This window comes from Mirounga leonina, unplaced genomic scaffold (assembly GCF_011800145.1).
Source record: "Mirounga leonina isolate KUSES-001 unplaced genomic scaffold, KU_Mleo_1.0 Mir_418, whole genome shotgun sequence".
Lineage (NCBI taxonomy): Eukaryota > Metazoa > Chordata > Mammalia > Carnivora > Phocidae > Mirounga > Mirounga leonina.
In genome coordinates, this window is record NW_023270739.1 from 4918080 (window position 1) to 4939589 (window position 21510).

A 21510-nucleotide genomic window follows, 5' to 3' on the forward strand; every position below is an offset into this window, starting at 1 on the left:
CTGGGATGAAGACACTCATTCCTTTTTGCTGAACTCTAAACCAGAGAGGATGTGGGGGTTAGAGCTGCTGGCTCCGGCTTGATACCATGTGAAACCTGAGGCCAAAGCCATGCTTGTAGAAGAGAGAGAAATGGTGAGGAAACTGAGTCCTGATGATCTCCTGGAGTCCTGGATCCAGCCATACCTGAAGCTGGAATAATGGACTTTTGAACTTCTGTGGATCAGTATACCCCTTTGCTCAAGTCAGTCTGGGTTGAGTTTTTTGCCACTTGCCACTAATCAATACTAATATTTATTACCATATCTAACTACTTCTAAGACATACTCCCCCCCCCCACACACACACACATTTTAACATCTCTGATGTTAGGAGTGTATCTTACAATCAGTGGTAACATTCTGATGGAGCCATCATTGTTCGCAAATTTGAGATATTGAGCACAGCTGTTCATAGTGTTTTCACCCCAACTGAGTTAAATGTACTGTTGGTACTGCATGTACTGAATTTAGTGCTGTTTCAGATGTCTTCAGAAAGAATCATGTTGTGATTTAGCATTCAGATGAAAGGGGATTATGTGAAGCAAAAGGCAGGGATATGGGAGCAACAGGGGGTGAAACTGATATTAGTGAAACCTAGTTTTCTCTTTGGAGGAATGACTGCTCTCTTCTTTTTTTTTTTTTTTAAATTTTATTTATTTATTTGAGAGAGAGAATGAGAGAGAGAGAGCATGAGAGGGGGAGGGTCAGAGGGAGAGGCAGACTCCCTGCCCAGCAGGGAGCCCAATGTGGGACTCGATCCCGGGACTCCAGGATCATGACCTGAGCCGAAGGCAGTCGCTTAACCAACTGAGCCACCCAGGTGCCCCGACTGCTCTCTTCTTACAAAGCAACAGCAAGTGCTTTGCAGAACCTGAGACAGGAAGGCAAACCAGGAGCAGACGTTGTGTTACATTTTGTTCCTAAGATATGGGTGAAAAGATTGGCTCAGTCTTTTGCTTTGCATTGCATCAAGCAATGCAACTGAAGGCAGGCGAAGTTGTGAATCTCACCGAAGCAATGAGAGGAATTTCGAAGCAATGAGTTGCTGTGACTGGTTAATGGTTTGTCCCAAGACTATTGGTCGGAGGTGTTGTCATAACGCAGTTGGTGTGTTTTCTTTCTTGGTGCATCTTATAACCACTGGAAGACAGTTTCACTCCCTGGCTGCAAAAGTTCTGTTAAAGTCACTGGCTCGAGGTCACATGCTCATTACCATCAGATTTAGACAACAGCTTTAAGTCTTTATTGTAATTCTCCATATTCTCTGTAGTGTGGGGAAATAGACACAAGGTGAGAAAGAGAAACACCTCTGGCCTGGGGCCTCTGGGAAGGAGGCAACATGTGTTGAGGGGGCCAGGCCCAAGAGTCCAGGTCCTGACTCGCACCAGAGCACAGGGTGGCCCCCAACAGAGCTGGGAGTGAGGGGACACTTGAGAGAGAACTTCTACCCTCTCTTGGTGTCCAAGAAAGCTGAGCCTCATAGCAGGGCTGGGGCCGAAGATTAGGTACAAAAGGAATGTTATGCCTAATTTGCTCATGACAAGATCGAAACTCAGGGACACCCAGTAAATTACCTAAGGTCACCCGGCTAGCATGGCAGGGCCAGGCTTTGAAACCAGGCCTGTCCTTCCGCCAGGTTGCCCTGCCTCTCTCTACTGCGAGTTTCTTGTGAAGTGCCCGTTTTATTACTGCTATCATGAGGTTCATGTTCACCCGTAGGGAGCTGCATCATCAGTGGACTGTAATCACTTAGCCTGACTCTGATCATTGTCTTTGCCGCTGCTGGTTTTTACCACACTCTTCTTTTCTAAGACTTATGGGCTGTGGGGCATTGAGTACCCCTGTCCTTTCAGGCAAGAAAAAAAATAACCAACTTAAGAATGAGTCGGTTGGGGCGCCTGGGTGGCTCAGTGGGTTAAGCATCCGACTCTTTTTTTTTTTTTTTTTTAAGATTTTATTTATTTATTTGACAGAGAGAGAGGGAACACAAGCAGGGAGAGTGGAGAGGGAGAAGCAGGCTTTCTGCAGAGCAGGGAGCCCGATGCGGGGCGCGATCCCAGGATCCCGGGATCATGACCTGAGCCGAAGGCAGTCGCTTAACGACTGAGCCACCCAGGCGCCCCAAGCATCCGACTCTTGATCTCAGCTCCAGTCTTGATCTCAGGGTCATGAGTTCAAGACCCGCAGCATGGAGCCTACTTAAAAAAAAAAGAGTCCATAGGACGGCAGCACATACAGGCCTGTGAAAAATTACTTCAGAGCACTGTTCTAGCGAGCTGGACTTCAGTAGGGAGAGAACCAGTATAGCCTGTTCTGCTCACACAGAACACAAATAGAACTCCCGCTGAGTGCTGGAGTCCTTATCTCTCCCCACTTCGTGATTTGCCTCCAAATGCTGAGGACTTCAAGCTCCATACAGAGGCGTGAATGCTGGCCTGAAGATCCTGCTTCTGTCTTTCTTCTCCACCTTTTGCTCCGGCTTGTCATTCCTGGGCTTTCTCCCCAAGTTTTCTCTTGCCACCTGACAGCAAGATGCCCCTGGCAGCGCCACACCTGCATCGTCTTCAGAGCTTATGAAGTTAGAGGAGAAGAGAGAGCATCTTTCCCCAGTGACTACAGCAAAAGTCCCAGGGAGCCCTCCACTTGGCCTGCTTGGGTAGTATCTCTATCCCAGGGGGATGGAGTACTTTGGTCAGAGTTTGATTGTGTGGCCTCCTTGCAGGAGGGAGGAGTGCACAGACCCACTGAAATCACATGGACTGAGAAGGATTTCTGAGGAATAGGTGTGGATTATTTTCCAGAAGGTTTACTGGGCTGACAAAATACACCCACCTGACATTATGTGTGCCACCTCCTGGCAACGGGGACACTGGTGATCGATCTGTTTCAGGTAGACGGAAACATGGTCAGTCTCTTTCTTACACACAAGAAAACCTTTCCCTACCCCATCCCACCCCACCTCACCCCACCCAGCGGAGCTCTATTGTGTCTCATTGACCAGGATTGGGTAAGTGCCCCATTCCTAAACCAGCACCTGCCAGGAGACCCGGGACAGGACTGTGATGGGCTTAGAACAAACACCTCAGGGAGGGAATTGAGGGCTGGGAGCCAACCATGAAGGCCACTCTACCCTCCTCCCTGGAGGGAGAACATGTAGATTAAGAGAGTTAAGCATCAATAACCTAAAATGCAAGGAGAAGAGAAATAAAAGTATAAAATTTCTGTATGCTATCAAAGTACATTGCTATCAGCTTAAAATAGGATGTTATAGCTATAAAATATTTATGTAAGCCTCATGGTAACTACAAAAGAAAAACCTGTAGTAGACACATAAAAGATTATTATAAAAGAGTCAAAGCATATTGCCACCCGAAGTCATCAAATCACAAAGGAAGTTAGCAAAAGGGAAAGCAAGGAACAAAGGATCTATGGAACAGTCAGAAATAAGTAATAAAATGGCACTCATAAGTCCACACACTTATCGATAATTACCAGTAATTTAAAAATTGTTATAATTAGGGGCACCTGGGTGGCTCAGTCGTTAAGCGTCTGCCTTCAGCTCAGGTCATGGTCCCAGGGTCCTGGGATCGAGCCCCGCATCGGGCTCCCTGCTCTGCGGGAAGCCTGCTTCTCCCTCTCCCAATCCCTCTGCTTGTGTTCCCTCTCTCGCTGTCTCTGTCAAATAAATAAATAAAATCTTTTAAAAAAAATTGTTAAAATTATAAAAATGCTATAATTCTATAATTATATATTCTACATATAATTCTATAGTTATATAGATTATTATATTTATATAGATATATAGGTATCTATATATTATAGTATATATCATATCTATGTAGATATTATACATATCTAGAATTATAATTCTATAAATATTAAAATCATATTTTTAAATGTAAGTGGATTAAATTCTCCAAAAGACATAGAATGGCTGAACAGATTAAAAAAAAAAAACAAGATCCAAAATTAATTACAGGAAACCCCTGGTGGAGTGCGGAGGTTTTGGTAGGGGGAGTTCTCAAGCACTACCACTCTGTAGTCAATTGCAGATGGACTTGACCTTGCATGGACTTGACCTTGCATGTAGTTACTACTTTACTATCCCAGCTGGAGAAAGAAACAATTTCCTTGTTCCCGCCTCCCAACACTCCCCCCACACAACAGCTCAGCCAATGAGAAGCCACTACACTTTGAACTCCCAGTTTATTCCAATGGACTTTTGGTTTATAACAGTTCCCAATTTATCTCTTTTCCCCATAAAAAGCATAACCTCTCCTTTTGTTCTCCAGACTTGCCTGGAGTTTTGCCACAGCTTGTTGGTCCCTGATTGCAATTCTCTTTTATTCCCGCCCCCCAAAAATATTTTTTGCTGGTAAAATGTCAGTTTTTATTTTATTTTAAGGTTAACACAATGATATGCTGCAAGAGACTTACTTCAGGTTTAAAGATGCATAGGGTCACCTGGGTAGATCAGTTAAGCATCCAACTCATGATCTCAGGTCTTGATCTCAGGTTGTGAGTTCAAGCCCTGTGTTAGGCTCCATGCTGGGTGTGGAACCTGCTTAAAAAAAAAAAAAGGATGCAAGTAAAGTGAGAGTGAAGAGATGAGAAAAGACATTTCCAAGCAAATGATAACCAGAAGAAAGCAGGGGTAGCTAAATTTATGTCAGACAAAATAGACTTTAAGCTAAAATGATCACAAGAGACAAAGAATGTCAGTATAATAATAAAGGGATCAAATCATCAAGAAGATATAACAGTTGTAAATATTTATGCACCCAACATCAGAGAACTTAAATATATAAAGCAAAGACTAATAGAACAAAAAGAAGAAATAAGCAGCAATACATTAATAGTTGGGGACTTTAATCCCCCCACTCTCAACAATGGATAGACCATCCAGAGAGAGAATCAATAAGGAAACAGCGGATTTGAACAACGCTATGACCAAATGGACCTAACAAAGATACACAGTCATTCTATCCAACAAGAGCAGAATACACATTCTTCTCAAGTACATATGGAACATTTTCTGGGATAGTTCACATATTAGGTCACAAAACAAATCTCAATGAAGTCAAGAAGATAGAAATTTATTAAGCATCTTTTTTTTAAGTAAGCTTTACACCCAATGTGGGGCTTGAACTTAACAACCCCGAGATCAAGAGTCACATGCTCCACTGACTGAGCCAGCCAGGCACCCCCTAAGTATCTTTTTCTGACCGCAGTCGTATGAAACAGGAAATCCGTAACAGGAGGAAAGCTGGAAAATTCACAAATAAAGCAGAAATTAAAATAAAACAGAAATTAAACAGCATGCCCCTGAACAAACAATGGGTCAAAAAAGAAATCAAAAGAGAAATTAAAAGACCTCTTAAGACTAGGAGAAATGAAAGCACAACATACCACAACTTATGGGATGCAGTAAAAGCAGCCTTAAGAGAGAAGTAAGTGTCTGTGAGGATGTGGAAGAAAGGGGACCCTGGTGCACTGTTGGGAATATAAATTGGTCCAAGCACAATGGAAAACAATATAGAAGTCCCTCAAAAAAAAAAAAAAAAATCGACCTACCACCTGTTCCAGCAATCCCACTTCTGGGTATATATTCAAGAGAAATAAAATCACTGTCTCAAAGAAGTCCTTGCACCCGCATGTTTATTGCAGCATTATTTACAATAGCCGAGACAGAGAAACAACCAAAGTGTCTGTCCGCAGATGAATGGATGAAGAAAATGTAGGAAATAAAGAAATGGGATCGTACACAGCGGAATGTTATTCAGCCATAAAAAAGAAGGGAATCCTGGTTTTTGACAACATGGTTGAAACGTGAGGGCATTATGCTGAGGGAAAGAAGTCAGATGGAGAATGACAAATACCATATGCTCTCACTTCCATGTGGAATCTAAAAAAATTTGAACTCATAGAAACAAAGCACATTGGAGGTTTCTGAGGACGGCGGGGGTCGGGGGGAGGTGCAGGGAAGAGATGAAAGTGGTCAAAGGGTATAAACTTCCAGGCATAAGGTGAATAAATTCTGGGGGCGCCTGGCTGGCTCAGGCAGATCAGTGGAGCGTGTGACTCTTGGTATTGGGGTCATGAGTTCAAGCCCCATGTTGGGTGTAGAGCTTACTTAAAAAAAATTTTTTTAAAGAAATGAATAAATTCTGGGGGTAATATGGTGACTGTAATTAACAATTTGGTATTGTATACTTGAAAATTGCTGAGAGAGTAGATCTTTTTTTTTTTTTTAAGATTTTATTTATTTGCGAGAGAGAGAATGAGAGACAGAGAGCATGAGAGAGAGGAGGGTCAGAGGGAGAAGCAGACTCCCTGCTGAGCAGGGAGCCCGATGCGGGACTCGATCCCGGGACTCCGGGATCATGACCTGAGCCGAAGGCAGTCGCTTAACCAACTGAGCCACCCAGGCGCCCCGAGAGAGTAGATCTTAAAAGTTCTCATCATCCACCCCCCCACACACAAAAAGGTAACTGTGGGTTGATAGATGGATGTGTTAACTAACCTTATTGTGGTAATCATTTCACAATATATACATATATCAAATCATCACATCGTACAGCATGAACTTACACAGTGTTACATGTCCATGATATCTTGATAAAGCTAATTTTTATAAAAATAAGATTTAAGGGGCACCTGGGTGGCTCAGTCATTAAGCGTCTGCCTTCGGCTCAGGTCGTGATCTCCGGGTCCTGGGATCAAGGCCCTCGTTGGGCTCTCTCTCGGCAGGAAGCCTGCTTCTCCCTCTCCCACTCCCCCTGCTTGTGTTCTCTCTCTCGCTGTGTCTCTCTCTGTTAAATAAACTTAAAAAAAAAAAAAAAGATTTAAAAGACACACTTTAAAAAATGAACAAGATGAAACTCTAGTGTTTAATATACACATCTGAGTGATAAAACTATAAAGAAAGAGAAGGAAGTGATTTTTATTTAAAGGAAGTGGTTTTGATAAAAGTGAGGCTAGTGGTGCCCTTGGAGGGAGTGAGGGAACTGTGCTTGGAAGAGGGCACATGGAAGGGCCACTGAGGAGCCTGACAAAGCACCATTTCTTGACCCAGAAGGTGGTTTCTCGGGTATTTGTCTTATAATAGTTCATTTTGCTCAATGTTTATTGTGTGTGGTTTTCTGTATCTGCCTTTTATTTTATAATCAAAAAAGGTTACAAAAAAAAAAAGTAAACACTGTACATCTGGTCAGGTTACCCACTCTACTTAAAATCCTTCAGTGCCAGGGCGCCTGGGTGGCTCAGTCATTAAGTGTCTGCCTTTGGCTCAGGTCATGATGTCAGGGTCCTGGGATCGAGCCCCGCATCGGGCTCACTGCTCAGCGGGAAGCCTGCTTCTCCCTCTCACACTCACCCTGCTTGTGTTCCCTCTCTCACTGTGTCTCTCTGTCAAATAAATAAAATCTTTAAAAAAAAAAAAATCCTTCAGTGCCTCCCCATTGCCCCACAAGGCAAAGTCCAAGTTCTTAATCAAGGCTCACAAGGCTCTGCCAGATCCAGCCTGCCCTGAGTGGAGAGGGGAAGAGAATGCAGAAAACAGGTCATGCTAGCAAAGCAGGGGCTGCCAGAAGTGAGATGGGGCCCAGGGAAGCCAAAGGAGAGGCCGGACACTCAGAAGGCCAGGAGGGAGTTGCATGAAGATTAGCAGCAGGGAAAGGTTCCTCTCTGCCTCCTGGTGCTGTCGTGTCAGTGAGAGAAACAGGGGCAACTTTTTCCAAGGCACAACCACCACTCTGTAACCCTCAGCATTCAGCGTATCCTTCTTAGAATAGCTCTCTGGCTCTATATTTTCCCTGATCTTTCTTTTTTGTCATCTGGTCATATCTTTCCATTATATTGTATTGAGTCGTGTAAGAAGCTTACAGTCCTCTAGAACAAGAGTAGGTAAAAAGTATACATAAATTACCTAATTTTAAAATAATGGCTTTGTTTTTCTCATTAAAAGTAACTCTGGGGGCCCCTGGGTGGCAGAGTCAGTTGAGCGACTGACTCTTGGTTTCTGCTCAGGTCATGGTCTCGGGGTCATGAGATCAAGCCCTGAGTCAGGGAGTCTGCTGGAGTTTCTCTCTCCCTCTACTCCTCCCCCAGACTGCACACATGTTCTCTCTCTCTCAAATACATAAATAGATCTTTAAAAAAATAAAAAACAAAAATGAAAGTAACTCTGCATAGCTATCATATGTGCATTCTTCTCTAGTATACTATACTTCAATGAAAAAATTTTAACACAATCTTACAGTTTATTATAGTAACTTCAGAAACTATAGAACATAAATGCAATTTAAAAATCATTCTTTTTCAAGAGAATAAAGTCTTTAGAACCAAACACAGAAGAACATCTTTATGACCTTGGAATAGGCAGATCTTTCACAAACAGGAAACAAAAATGAAATCATAAGTGAAAACAATTTATTAAATGAATTACATTAAAACTAAGAACCTCTGTTTATCAAAAGACACCATTAAGGGAGTAAAAAGACAACCCACAAGATGGGGTAAGACATCCTCAATACACATATTTGATAAAGGTCTCAAATTCAGAATTTAAAAAGAACTTGTATACATCAATTAATAAAAGATAGAAAACCCAACAGAAAAATGGGCAAGGGACTTGAACAGACACTTAACCAAAGAAGCTCTCCAAATGCCAAATAAACATATGGAAAAACTTTTAAGTTCATTACTCATCAGGAAAATGCAAATAAACTACAACATGATATCCTTCCAACTTGACTGGATAAAATAAGAAAGATAAAAAATATCAAGTTTAGAGGAAGATGTGAAGCAACAGGAACTTTCACTGAATGTAAATAGCTACAATTACTTTAGAAAGCTGGCAGTAGGGACGCCTGGGTGGTTCAGTTAGTTAAGCGTCTGCCTTCGGCTCAGGTCATGATCCCAGGGTCCTGGGATCGAGTCCCGCATTGGGCTCCCTGCTCCGTGGGGAGCCTGCTTCTCCCTCTGCCTCTGTCTCTCTCTCTGTCTCTCATGAATAAATAAATAAAATCTTAAAAAAAAAAAAAAAGAAAAAGAAAGCTGGCAGTACACAGTAAAGCTGAACATATGCCTCCCCTATGACCCAGCAAATGTACTCCCAACAGAAACGTATGCATGTATGTGAACCAAAAGACATGCATAAGAATATTTATACCAGTACTATGTGTAATAGTCCACACTGAAAACAACCACATCAGTAGAATGGATACGTTTAACATGATAGACTCACAGTGCAATGAGAACAAGCAAGCTATAATCACACACAAATATATGACCTAATCTTAGAGGATTTTGAACAAAATAAGCCAAACTCCAGATTCTTTTTTTTAAAGATTTTATTTATTTATCTGACAGACAGAGACATAGCAAGAGAGGGAACACAAGCAGAGGGAGTGGGAGAGGGAGAAGCATGCTTCCCGCGGAGCAGGGAGCCTGATGCAGGGCTCGATCCCAGGACCCTGGGATAATGACCTGAGCCGAAGGCAGATGCTTAGACTGAGCCACCCAGGCGCCCCAAGTATTTTATTTTTAATATATATATTTTTATTTTTAGGTAATCTCTACACCCAATATGGGACTCGAACCCACAACCCTGAGATCAAGAGTCCCACACTCCACCCACTGAGCTAGCCAGGCCCCTCAAATACTTTAGATCCTATCATTCCATTTATAGAAAGAACAAAAATAGGCAAACCAATCTATGCTGTGAGACATCAAGGGGAGGTACCTCAGGGTGCTAGTGGATGGAAGGGGGCATGAGAGGGCCCTTTGGGGTCCTGCTAATGTTCTCTTTTTTGATCTGTGTTCTGTTTGTGAAAATCCTTCAAGTCCTACAGTTATGACATGTGCACTTTTCTGTACACTTCTGAAGTATATATACCTCAGTGACAGAACAAAACCGAAAAATGGATATATTATGAAGTCAAATTCAAAATATGCCTAAACAAGAGCCTTAAAGATGCAGGCCTTCCGGATAGGCTAATAGGGGATGTTCTCCCTTCTATGAAGGTTGTTGGGTGAAACAAACACCATGTCTGGTTCCCCTGGGTGAGGTTTTGAGGTGCCACCGCCACCAGGGAGCTCTGCGATAGGCCGAGGTTTCAGGCTCCCGTGCCCACGCGATTAGGTTCAAGGTGTGGCGAGTGAGGCTCGGGAGGGCAAGCACGGGGTCAGCTCCCGTCTGTTCTATATTTTAAATTTTGGTATTTTGTTCATCAGGGGGTCTGGAGGGCATTCATTTTTATTTTTTGGAAATACTGCATTGAAATATTATCTTATTGAGTTTGGTTTTGGGTCTTCTTAAATTTGTGTCTTCAGAGTCCTTACCCTAGATTATGACAGCGTGACTGGTTTTCATTTAAGAAAAAAGACTGCTAGCTTTTTACATATACCGTTATTTTTTTAAGATCTTATTTATTTATTTGAGAGAGAGAGAGAGCACAAGTAGGGGGGCAGCAGAGAGAGAGGGAGAAGCAGGCTCCCTGCTGAGCAGGAAGTGTGATGTGGGGCTCCATCCCAGGACCCTGAGATCATGACCTGAGCTGAAGGCAGACGCTTAACCGACTGAGTCACCCAGGTGCCCCAAGGCTCTGCTAGTTTTTATTCTAAAAACAAAATCTTTATTTTGTTTTTAGAATAAAACAAGCAAGCACTAAGAACTTGGCATTGGGTTCCACGCTAACCGGTTACCAGCCTCGTGGGTTCTCTAGTCGAGGGAGTAAAGAGGGGTTCCAGCCCTCAAGCACTAGAGGGCGCCAAAGAATGGCTTATAAAGCTGAATTCTTCTATAAGGTCGTCCTCCAGCAAAGACATTGCCCAGCCTGGATTCCTTTTCTCTGACAAAAACCCATCCATTTTGTGATTCCCTGCCTCTCTATAGCTCCAGTCCCAAGTAGGCCCCAAACACATGAGCCAAATTCAATATAAGAATAGGCTTGGATTCTATCTCAAAATACCCAAATAAGATATTTATGTGGACAGCAAGGATCAGAAAGCCAAAGTAAAAATCCTATGGTGGTTTGAGTTCAGCTTTGTGTTTAAACCCTGCCTTGTGTGATGTGGAACAAGGTATCCTGGTGGGATGACAGACCTTCTTGATTTGCCTGGGGCTGTCCTGGTTTTAGTACTAAAAGTCCTGCAGCTCAACTTTTCCATCTCTGCAAACTGGGATGGTTGGTCACCCTCAGTTTTCCTGATCTGTAAAATGGAAAAAATGTCAGTACAACGGGGAGAATTGAATAAGATGATGATCTTATGTGCATATAGGTGCTTATGATGTGCATAATAGGTGCTAAAAAAAAAAATTAGCTTAGTTTTGTTATCAAGTAGTCCTGGAGATGGTTGCAGGCATGGCCTGAGTTCCTATAAAACCATTTAAACAGAGCCTGAACATTTTGATCATCCTGCTCATGCATTTGATTCAAATCCAAAAATATTTGCTGAGTGCTTATTATGTATCAAGAGATTGTTAGCAGTTTAGTGGTTCTGGGCACATTTTTTAAAAAATGATTGACACTTCTCAAGGATGGTATGATCTTTAGAGGACAAAGAGAGACAGAAGTGTTTACAGAATATAGGGGGAAAAAAGTAATCCAAGCCTGCTGCATTTATCCTCATAGGTCCTAATTTCCTCCAGGCTGGAAAACTGTGGTAGTCTCCTAACTTACTTCCCCAACCCCATTTCAGTCTCCTTCCAATCTAATCAGTTGACTACCAGGTAAATCTTAAAATATATTTTGGATCCTTTTTTCAGAAGCCCAGTATCTACCTTGTCTTGGCATTCTTTACTTTTTTACAATAGGGCCTCAACCAACTTTCAAGCCTTATCTCTTGAACAAACCAGACAACTCCCTTGCTTAAACATGTCCCATGTTTTCCTCCCTCCATTCTATTACTCAATGTTCCTTAAGTTGGAATGCCCCACCTCATTGCTTCCTGTCAAACATACACTCCTTCATGTGAATTTACTGGGTTTTCTGCAAGACATGAACTCTCGCTTACTTCATTTTTACTAACTTTATTTATTTAGTTTTTTTTTTTTTTTAAGATTTTATTTGACAGAGCACAAGCAGAGGGAGAGAGAGGGAGAAGCAGGCTCCCTGCTGAGCAAGGAGCCCGATGTGGGACTCGATCCCAGGACCCTGGGATCATGACCTGAGCCAAAGGCAGCCGCTTAACTGACTGAGCCACCCAGGCGTCCCTTATTTAGTTATTTTTAAGATTTTATTTCTTAATTTGACAGAGAGACACAGCGAGACAGGGAACACAAGCAGGCGGAGTGGGAGAGGGAGAAGCAGGCTTCCCACCGAGCAGAGAGCCCAATGTGGGGCTTGATCCCAGGATCCTGGGATCATGACCTGAGCCGAAGGCAGACGCCTAACGACTGAGCCACCCAGGCGCCCCTCATTTTTACTAACTTTAGAGCATTGTTCATATTGGTGTTTTTATGAACCCTGTTCTTTTTTTTTTTTAAAGATTTTTTTTATTTATCTGAGACAGAGAGAATGAGAGACAGAGAGGACATGAAAGGGGGGAGGGTCAGAGGGAGAAGCAGGCTCCCCGCCGAGCAGGGAGCCCGATGCGGGACTCGATCCAGGGACTCCAGGATCATGACCTGAGCCGAAGGCAGTCGCTTAACCAACTGAGCCACCCAGGTGCCCATTTATGAACCCTGTTCTTGATTGTGGGCAAGGATTGTCTATTTCACTTTTTTATATTTCCTCCAGTTCCTTGTGTGTAGCCGACAAATGTTTATGGTATTATACCCAAAATTCTAATATTCTAATATTCTAATTTTGGTATCTGTACCATGGTTCTGCTAGTTTGTAGCTGTGTGGCTGTGTGATATGTGTGTATTTTTTAAGTAGGCTCTATGCCCGGGTGCCTGGTGGCTCAGGTGGTTGACTGTCCACCTTGGGTTGGGTCATGATCTCAGGGTCCTGGGATCGAGCCCCGTGTCTGGCTGCCTGCTCAGTGGGGAGCCTGCTTCTCTCTCTCTCTCTCTGGAGCTCCCCCAGCTTGTGCTCTCTTGCTCTCTCTCTCTCAAATAAATAAATAAAATCTTTAAAAGAAAAAAAAGTAGGCTCTACGCCCAACGTGGGGCTTGAACTCATGACCCAGAGACTGAGTCACATGTTCTACCAACTGAGCCAACCAGGCACCCCGTGCAGTATTTTCCCAATTAACCTCCTTAAGTTTGTTTCCTTATCAAAAAATGAGGATTGTAAGAGCACCCACCTCAGGGTCACAACAAGGATGAAATAAGACAACGCATATAGGATGCTTAGTGTTGTGCTTGGCACAGCAGAGCTATGGATTGTCAGAGAAAGAAAAGATCCATTTAGGCTGGAGGAATAGTGGAGGCCTTCCTGGGGGATGTGAGCCAAGAGGGATGTGAGTGAAGATTTGATTAGATAAAGCGAAAAGGGAAGACGTTTAGGCAGAGGGGCCAACCTGAATAAAGACTTAAGAAGAAACAGAAATGAGCAGGATGTGCTGTGGATGGGGCTAGTCAAGTCTTGCGAAACACCTTTGGAGAGATTCTCCAGGAAGAGAGAGAAGAGACAAGTAGAGAAAATTTTCTAAGAGTATAAATTAGCAGGTAGGAAGGAGGGGAAAATGTCTCTAGAAGTTTGCTGAAGGTTTCTGTCATTGAGTTTGCCCTTTCAGCAATAGCAACAGAATTAGAAGTGGTAGCCAGTTTGAGGAGTGACAGAGTTGAATCAGCATGTGTTTATAGCAAAGTGCAGCAAAGGATGAAAATGGACAAAATGATGACTAACTGCTCATTATTAGCAGGGTTAAGCTTGAAATCCTGTGTTTGTGGCCAAGAATTAACTATAGAAGTACAAGAAAGGGTGAATTTTGCTTAGTATCAGTTTGTGGGGAAAAAAGCTCTAAAGGAAAAAGGGTAGTAGGAAATGGTTATAAAGTCAATTTGAGGCAAAGGGCCAGGGCAGTCTCTAAATTTGCTGAGACGACATTCTAGTGTGCTCATGGTTGTAGGGAGTCAGATTAAGGAAGGCTAAAGTCTCACTCTACTTTGGTGATCAGATCCCACCTGAGTATTTTAAGTGGTCCCATTTTGGTTGCAGGGAACAGAAACCCAACAGGGAAGAGAACATACTGGTCTACAGAGGAGGCATAAATGGTGCCCCATGTAGATCTCTTTAACAGGCCAGTGCACCCATCCCCCAGCTGCTGTGAGTGTTGGCAGCTAAGGGTTCCCAGATGCCCGAAATTCCAGAGAATTGCCTTCAGCTGAAAGGAGCAGCTTTGGAGACCTTAACTCCTTGATGGCTTACCGCCAGTGCCTGATGATATTTGGGTATACAAAGCTGCCCAGTGTCTCATGGGGTGATCACTCCTTGGTGTGGTTTTATGTTAGAGCTCTCCGTTGTGGATCAGGCCAAGACAAAATCAAGCTGATTCTTGCTTTGCTCTTTCTTTTTCCCTGTCTTGCTCAACTCCCTCCCTTACGGGTTATTCCCCCCCCCCCCCCCCCCGCCAATAAATCCCATTCCCAGATCTCCCTTATGGGCTCTGTTTCTAAAGATCCTGATCAGAGACACCTACAAAAGCAAAAAGCCAGAAAACAGCTGGGGCCAGGTTCTCAGAATCATCACCTGTTGTAACTTTTATCTGTACCTCAGCTCTGATAGTTTGTTTCCCTATTGGTTTTATGTATTCTCGAGCAAGTTCTTTCATGATCCTCCTGGTCAACTCCAGGGGATGAGCCAGATAGTTTAGCCGCCTCCGTGTAAAGGAAACTTTTCCATATGGGTAGTGCCCACAAAGTTCCCAGGACTCCTTCTGATTGGACTGCCTTGAGCCACATGCATTTCCCTAAATCAATCATTGCAAATGGTGGTGGGGGGGGCAGAGGGAGGAGGGAAGCAGTGCTCTGATTGGTCAGGACTGGCAGGGTGCTGCCCCTGGAGAGATGAATAATGAATCAGCCCCATGGCAGCCATATGGACAGACAGTGGGGAGGACTGGTTCCCTAGAGGAAATGAGGCTCCCCTTACCAGAAGAAAGAGAATGTTTGCTGGAAGGACAAAAATAACACATGTTCCCAATAGATCTTGACAAACTGAAAGATGTCTACATGAAGTCATCAGGATGGAAACCATAATCTGGCAAAATAAAAAAGCAACTTTATCCCTATTGTTTTGGGGATGGGCAGAAGGTATGGAAGGTATATTTGTCATCTTCAAATATTTGGAATGTTGTCATGATGAAGAGGTATTAGACATGTTTCTGTGAAGCTTTAGGAGATAAATAGGACCTAGGCTGAGAGATTAGAGGGATGTAGATTATCCACAAAACATATATGTGTAAATAAATAAACAAGTAATTTATACATGCATATGGATACAAAATAATTACAATTTAAGTTGTCCAGAGAAGGAACAGGTCTATTTGAGAGGTGGTAAGCTTGCCATGCCTGGGAAGACAGGAATAGGCTTATCACTCTTACCATGACTAATAAAATATGCTTGTGCTTCCTTCTTGCTTTGGCTTTTTCATAAAGGCTGGGTCTAGGTAGACACTATCTGGAATGCCCCACCCCAGTCTTGTCTTGGGGAAATCTGCCCCACCCCAACAATTTCAAACCAGAGTACTTTCTCCTCTGAGGTGCACCTCTGTGTCCTCTTGTTAATCATGACCCTGGGGATATGCTGCCTGGCGTTGTAATCACCTCATCATCTGCCTTAACTCCCCCCAGTTTGGTGAAAGCACCCCCTCAGTGTCTTACTCCAGAAATATTTGCTGAATAAATAATTTTATCTGGTCTTTTGTGGAAGGATTCTTGCCTTGGGGGGTAGGTGTGTGACCAAGAGGACACAAGGATCCTGCTGAAATCTAAGATTCTGTGATGAGCACATGGGCACTGAACTTGAAGCTGACTTACAGATGAATAATTGGGAATACCCAGGGCCCACTTTGGCTTTTGCAGCTATTGGAGGAGAGAAAAGGAAGCATTCTCTCTTGCCCTTCCTCTGACAGTTACACCAATAGGCAGTCATGGGAGAACTCTGGGGGAGATCAGGGGATCGTAGTAAGAATTTACTCTGGAACATATAAAGTGAGTTGCCCCTCTCGGTCTTTGTGCCTTGGCACTGCTCCTCCCCAAACCTGGAAGGATGTCCTAGCTCCTTTCTTCCCCTAGCTACTGTTACTCCTCCCTCCCACCCTGCCCGGCAACACCATCCCCAGGAAAGCACTTCCCCCTGTTTTCCACCCGCCAAGTTGGAGTTATTTCTCCTTTTCTGGACTCCCTCCCATTGCGGGAGGAGGGGGAGCAAATGGCCTGCCTGCACCAAGGCACTTCCCACAGCAGACCTCGCTTTACGGGTTTCTCCTCTCTCTCCCTTTAAGTTTGCTTTCTCCTGTTTGAAGTCTTGCACCAGGTCCATGTGTGGCCTCTGCGCCTAAGGCAGGAGACCCGCGCGAGCACACACACACACACACACACCCCTTTGCTACAAGAGTGGATGCCAGAAAGAGTAGGACATCAGCATTTTAGAATTTTACAATTGCAAGAGTCGTCGGGAGTCACCTAGTGAAACCGTCCCTTTTACAAATGCTCTTCCTGGAGTCTCCGGAGAGAAGCTTTTGGGTTCATTCAGCCCCTTCTCTTCTCGAGGCCCCAAGCACTTTGCTATTAATGATCTCAACATTCTAGGCAGGTAGGGAGGGGCAGGTAGGTGTTAGTATCCTCCCTTTTCCCCTAGGGGAAACTGACTCAGAGAAAGGGGGAGACGGGCCTCGGTGGGGCGGGGGCTGTAACGGGAATTCAGGGCTCCGGGCCAATGTGGAATTTATTGTGCCTCCTTTTGGGAAGCGTGAAAGTGAAGTAATCAATTTACGAGGCCCGGGCGAGGACCCTTTAGCCCCCTTGGAAGATCGGGTTGGGTCAGGAGGATTAATGCAGTTAAGGGCCCGCGGCATTGACCCCTTGGCAACTTGTCGAGGGCCAGTCGGGTCCGCCACCGCCCTTCCCTCGGCAGGGTGACCAATGGGCTTCCGCCTCTTTAAGGCCCCCCCCCCCAGCGCCCCGCCTCCGGCACGTCGCCGACCTCCTCCCACCTCCTAGCCGCAGCTCCGCCAGTTCCAGACTTCCTTTGACGATGAGGTCATCTTCTCGTTGCTCATTGGCCGCGCCCGGCCGTCAGTCACAGGAAGTCCCGCCGCCGTCCTCGCCTCCTTCGCACCCCTCCCTTCCCGCCCCCCTTCAGTCCTCCGGTCCCAGCCTCCACAAGGCCTCTGATTGGTCAGTGCCGCCGTCACTCTTCCAGGGGGCAGTGTGGGAGGTGGGAGGCGGGTGTGGTGGGAGGGGCCGCAGCTTCCGTGGCTGAGAGGAGCCGGCGGCGGCCGTGTCTGTGGTGTCTGAGGCGGCGGCGAGAGCGACCGTTCCATCCTCCCCACCCCCTCGGCTCCGCTCGCCACACGCCCTCCGCTTGCGCAGACTTCTCCCCAGCTCCGTGCGCCCTGGCCAGACGTTGAGCCTCGGAAGGGGAGGCGCGCGGTGAGAGCCGGAGGGGGACCGCCGCGGAGCCCGGGCTGGGAGGAGCGCGAGGCGGTGAGTGAGAGTCCGGACAGAGGACCCCTCCCCCACCGCGGCCCCGCCCCGAGCATCCTTTCTCCTCGCGACCCCGCGGCGCGCCCTCAGGGTCGGGCTGCGGGCCGGGCCTCACAGCCCGGCCCCCGGCCCGCCGCCGCTCGCCTCGCCTCGCCCGTCCCTTCCCTCCCGGCCGGGGTCGCCCAGCCGGGGCGGGCGGCCCGGGGCGCGGCCGTGCACCTGTGAGCCGCCTGGCCTGGCAGCGCCGGTGGGGGGATGCGGGGAGGGGGCGTCCCGCACCCGTTGCGCCCGGGTGTGTTTTGACTGCGGGTACCCGGTATGGGCGCTTTCCCCGGCACAGATTTACCTTGTGCAGACCCTCAGGATCCATGTGCAGTCCTAGGATTCCCAGGCAAGGGAGCCTCACCTGGACTTGCTGATGCCACTGTTTGCATCCCGAATGCCGCCAGGTGTAAGGGCTCTGGCAGGTTGGAAACTTGACAGCCAAGAACTTGATCCTCCAAGAAAGTGTCTGTCAGGATACTTTGATTACACCTCCCACCCTGGCCGGCACCGCAGGAAAGCACTGACACTCTGTCGTAGCTAGGGCTGGAGCTTTCAGGTCAAACTCTCCAACCTGCCGTTCGCTAGCTGTGTCATCTTGGGCTTCAGTTTCCTTCTCAGGAAAATGGGCGTAATACCTACTACACGGGGTCATTGTGAGCTGAGAACGACGGGTAGATCAGTTTGTGTTTAAGCACCAGCCCAACTTGGCTTTGTCAGGATCTCAGTTTTCTCACTAGTGTGTGGATAGCATAAATGAAAGGCAGTTTGGTGGACACTTGACTACTTACCAGCTGTACTTGGCATGAGGTATGCGTATAGGGGGATGTGAAAGATGTCACTTAAATGTAATAATGAAATTATACCTAGCTTCATGTGTCTTTACGTACTTTGAAGTCCATAAGAAGTCTGAAATGCCCCCAGGTTGCCAGCTTTTGAGATTTTTTTCAAGATCTTTTCTACTTGAAGCCAAAAGCCTGTAACATACTCATTATTTTCAGTAAAAAGTGAAATTCACGTGTTTTATGTTAGAGGACCCCCCAAAATGCCACAGATTTCACTTAAGCAGTTTTACTGTTGAAAAGCAGCCACCTCCCAGGAGTGAGGTGGTACAGCCAGCTGGCACACAGCCCCGGGACAGTAGGGTGGGGAGCCCTTGGCTGAAAATTATTAAATTAAGTTTTGCCTAATGTCATTTGCATTTTCATAGTGAATCAAAGGGCTTTATGATAGCTTCTTAGTGAAATGATTTAATTACTGCTTTTTTCAAAAACACATGCAAAGAAAAACTGACTGTAGTCCGTTCTAGCATTGGCTTCAGTTCTTTGCCAGTAACTGTTAAGAAGAGAACCCTGTTTAGAAAGGCTTTCACAAGTCACATTTCTTTGGTTAAGTTTTTATTTAGAGTAAAATCGTGAGATGGAAGAGTAAGATGTATCCCATAATCCAAAAGTATTTATTGCAGACTTTCCACATCCTTAGTCCTCTACTGAGTGCTATGAGGAAGGGATTCAAAAGAAGTATGAAACAGCATCTCAGCCCATAAAGAGCAAAACCATAAGATTTAGGTCACTCAGTACTAGCTTTGGGTACTACTTAAGTAATGACTTCGTTCATTCATTCATTCATTCATTCAATAAACTTGTTCCTTGCCAAAACGTGCCAAGTGGTTTGTTTTTGTTTTTCTAAAGATTTTATTTGAGAGTGAGAGAGCACAGAAGGAGAGGTAGAGGGAGAAGCAGACTCTCCGCTGAGCAGCCCAACTCGGGGCTCGATCCCAGGACCCTGAGATCATGACCTGAGCCCATGGCAGATGCTTAACTGACTGAGCCATCCAGGTGCCTTGCCAGGTGTTTTTTCTAAAAGCCAAGGTTATCTGGTAAGTGCGATATGGTCCCTGCTCATAGGAGGTCAAGTCTAGTGTGAGGCAGAAAGTGACAGATAATTTTAACACATTGAAATAAACTCCAGAACTGTATGGGAGGGTCAAGGGAGCTTTTCCTTTGCACTTCAGAGAGAAGGTGGCCTTTGAGTTGAATCTTAACTCATTAGATGAAGGAGGAAGATCATTCCAAACAGAAGTAACTGAGCTTGCTGATAGATCTTCTGACCGCAGATATAAGCCCTAGGAAGGGGGAAGGAAACCGACATTTCTTGATGCCCACTATGTAATAGGCATTAAGCTGGGCTTTTAATGTTACTACTTAATTAGTCCTCTGAGGTAGATTTTACCTCCACTTTAGGACAGGAGAACTGAGGCTCAGCATAGTTAAATAATTTGTCTCAGGTTATACAGTTAGTGACAGAGCCAGGACTTGAATTTCTGACTTAAAAGTATGTATGCTCTTTTCCTTCTAACACTGTAGAAATAAATATAAATGAGGGACGCCTGGGTGGCTCAGTTGGTTGGGCGGCTGCCTTCGGCTCAGGTCATGATCCCAGGGTTCTGGGATCAAGTCCCACATCGGGCTCCTTACTCAGTGGGGAGCCTGCTTCTCCCTCTGCCTGCTGCTTCCCCTGCTTGTGCACTCTCTCTGACAAATAAATCTTTAAAAAAAAAAAAGCAATTTGGGACATAGTAGATGCTCAGTAAATATTTGTTGAATAAAAGATGAATGTGAATATATACAGTGAATGGTGTGTTTATGTAAATGCTAGGGTTGATAGTTAGAATTGACATAGGAGCATTTTCATCTGAAAAAAAAACTTTGATCAGGAGGTTTATTTCAGAAGGTCTTTGAAAGAAAAGCGGGAGGACATTGACAGATCACGGATGAAGTGGCACAGGCATTTACCATATAGGTAGTTTATAAATGGTTATACTTTGGAAGAAAAGGAACATTGAACAAAGGGAAGGGCCCACTGACACCATTCAAATATAGGCACAGTTTATTAAAGGCCTTAATGAGTTTTGAGAATCAAGGAAACAGTCTCTGCTCTTAAGGAACTTACAGTTTTAGAGACTAGGTGTTAGCTAGTATTGCATAACGTGTTACCCCAAAAGTTAGTGTTTAAGATAACAGTAAACATTTACTATCCCTCACAGTTTCTGTGAGTCAGAAATTTGGGAGCAGCTTGAGCAGTGGTTCAGTCTCAGGGTCTCTCAAGAGATTGCAGAAATATGTCATCTGGAGTTGCAGTCTCTGAAGACAGGCTGGTGGATCCTCTTCTAAGGTGGCTACTCAGATTGTTGACAAGTTGGTGTAGGCTGTTGGTGGGAGGTCTCCATTCTCCATGTGGGCCTCTCCATAGAAGTACTTGAATGCCCTCATGGCATGGCAGCTGGCTTCCCCCAGAGCAAGTAATCCAAGAGACCAAGTTGCATTGTCTTTTACGACCTAGCTTCAGAAGTCACATACCATCATTTCTCCAGTATTCTATTGGTCACGTATTGTGGGAAGGGATTACATAGGGGTGTGAATACTAGGAGGTGAGAATCTTTAGGGGCCATCTTGGAGGCTGGCTACCACAGTGGGTAGCATAGAACAGAAAAAGTGTTAGAAGAAGGTACAAAGTGCTGGGGGAAGGGAGGGAAGGATTCAGAGGAGGGAAAGGTTACCTTTGGGAAAATGAGGGAATTGGGAAAGATTTAATTCTTTTAACAGATATTCACAGGTATTTATTGGGTGCTTACTCTGTGCCCTCAAAATGGTAGGCTAATATGTGGAAGTGAATTGGGGCTGTATGAAATGTTGTAAGTAGCCTAGGCCAGCATTGGTACTAAGGACAAACACTTAATCTCTGTGTGTAAGGTGAGGGTGGAGTAATTTTTCTGATATTGAGGAGAACAGTAACTTGTCAGAGTGATAGAAAGGCAGTTAAAAGCG

General features: G+C 45.0%; 1 protein-coding gene across 1 annotated transcript in view; it reads left to right on the forward strand.

Moving 5' to 3' along the window:
• The first annotated feature begins 17390 nt into the window (after positions 1 to 17390).
• MRTFA (myocardin related transcription factor A) overlaps positions 17391 to 21510 on the forward strand; it is a 195351-nt gene continuing 191231 nt past the window's right edge. The window contains exon 1 of the mRNA XM_034987452.1: positions 17391 to 17641. The gene's annotated coding sequence lies outside the window, so the exon portion shown is untranslated. The remainder of the gene's footprint in view (positions 17642 to 21510) is intronic.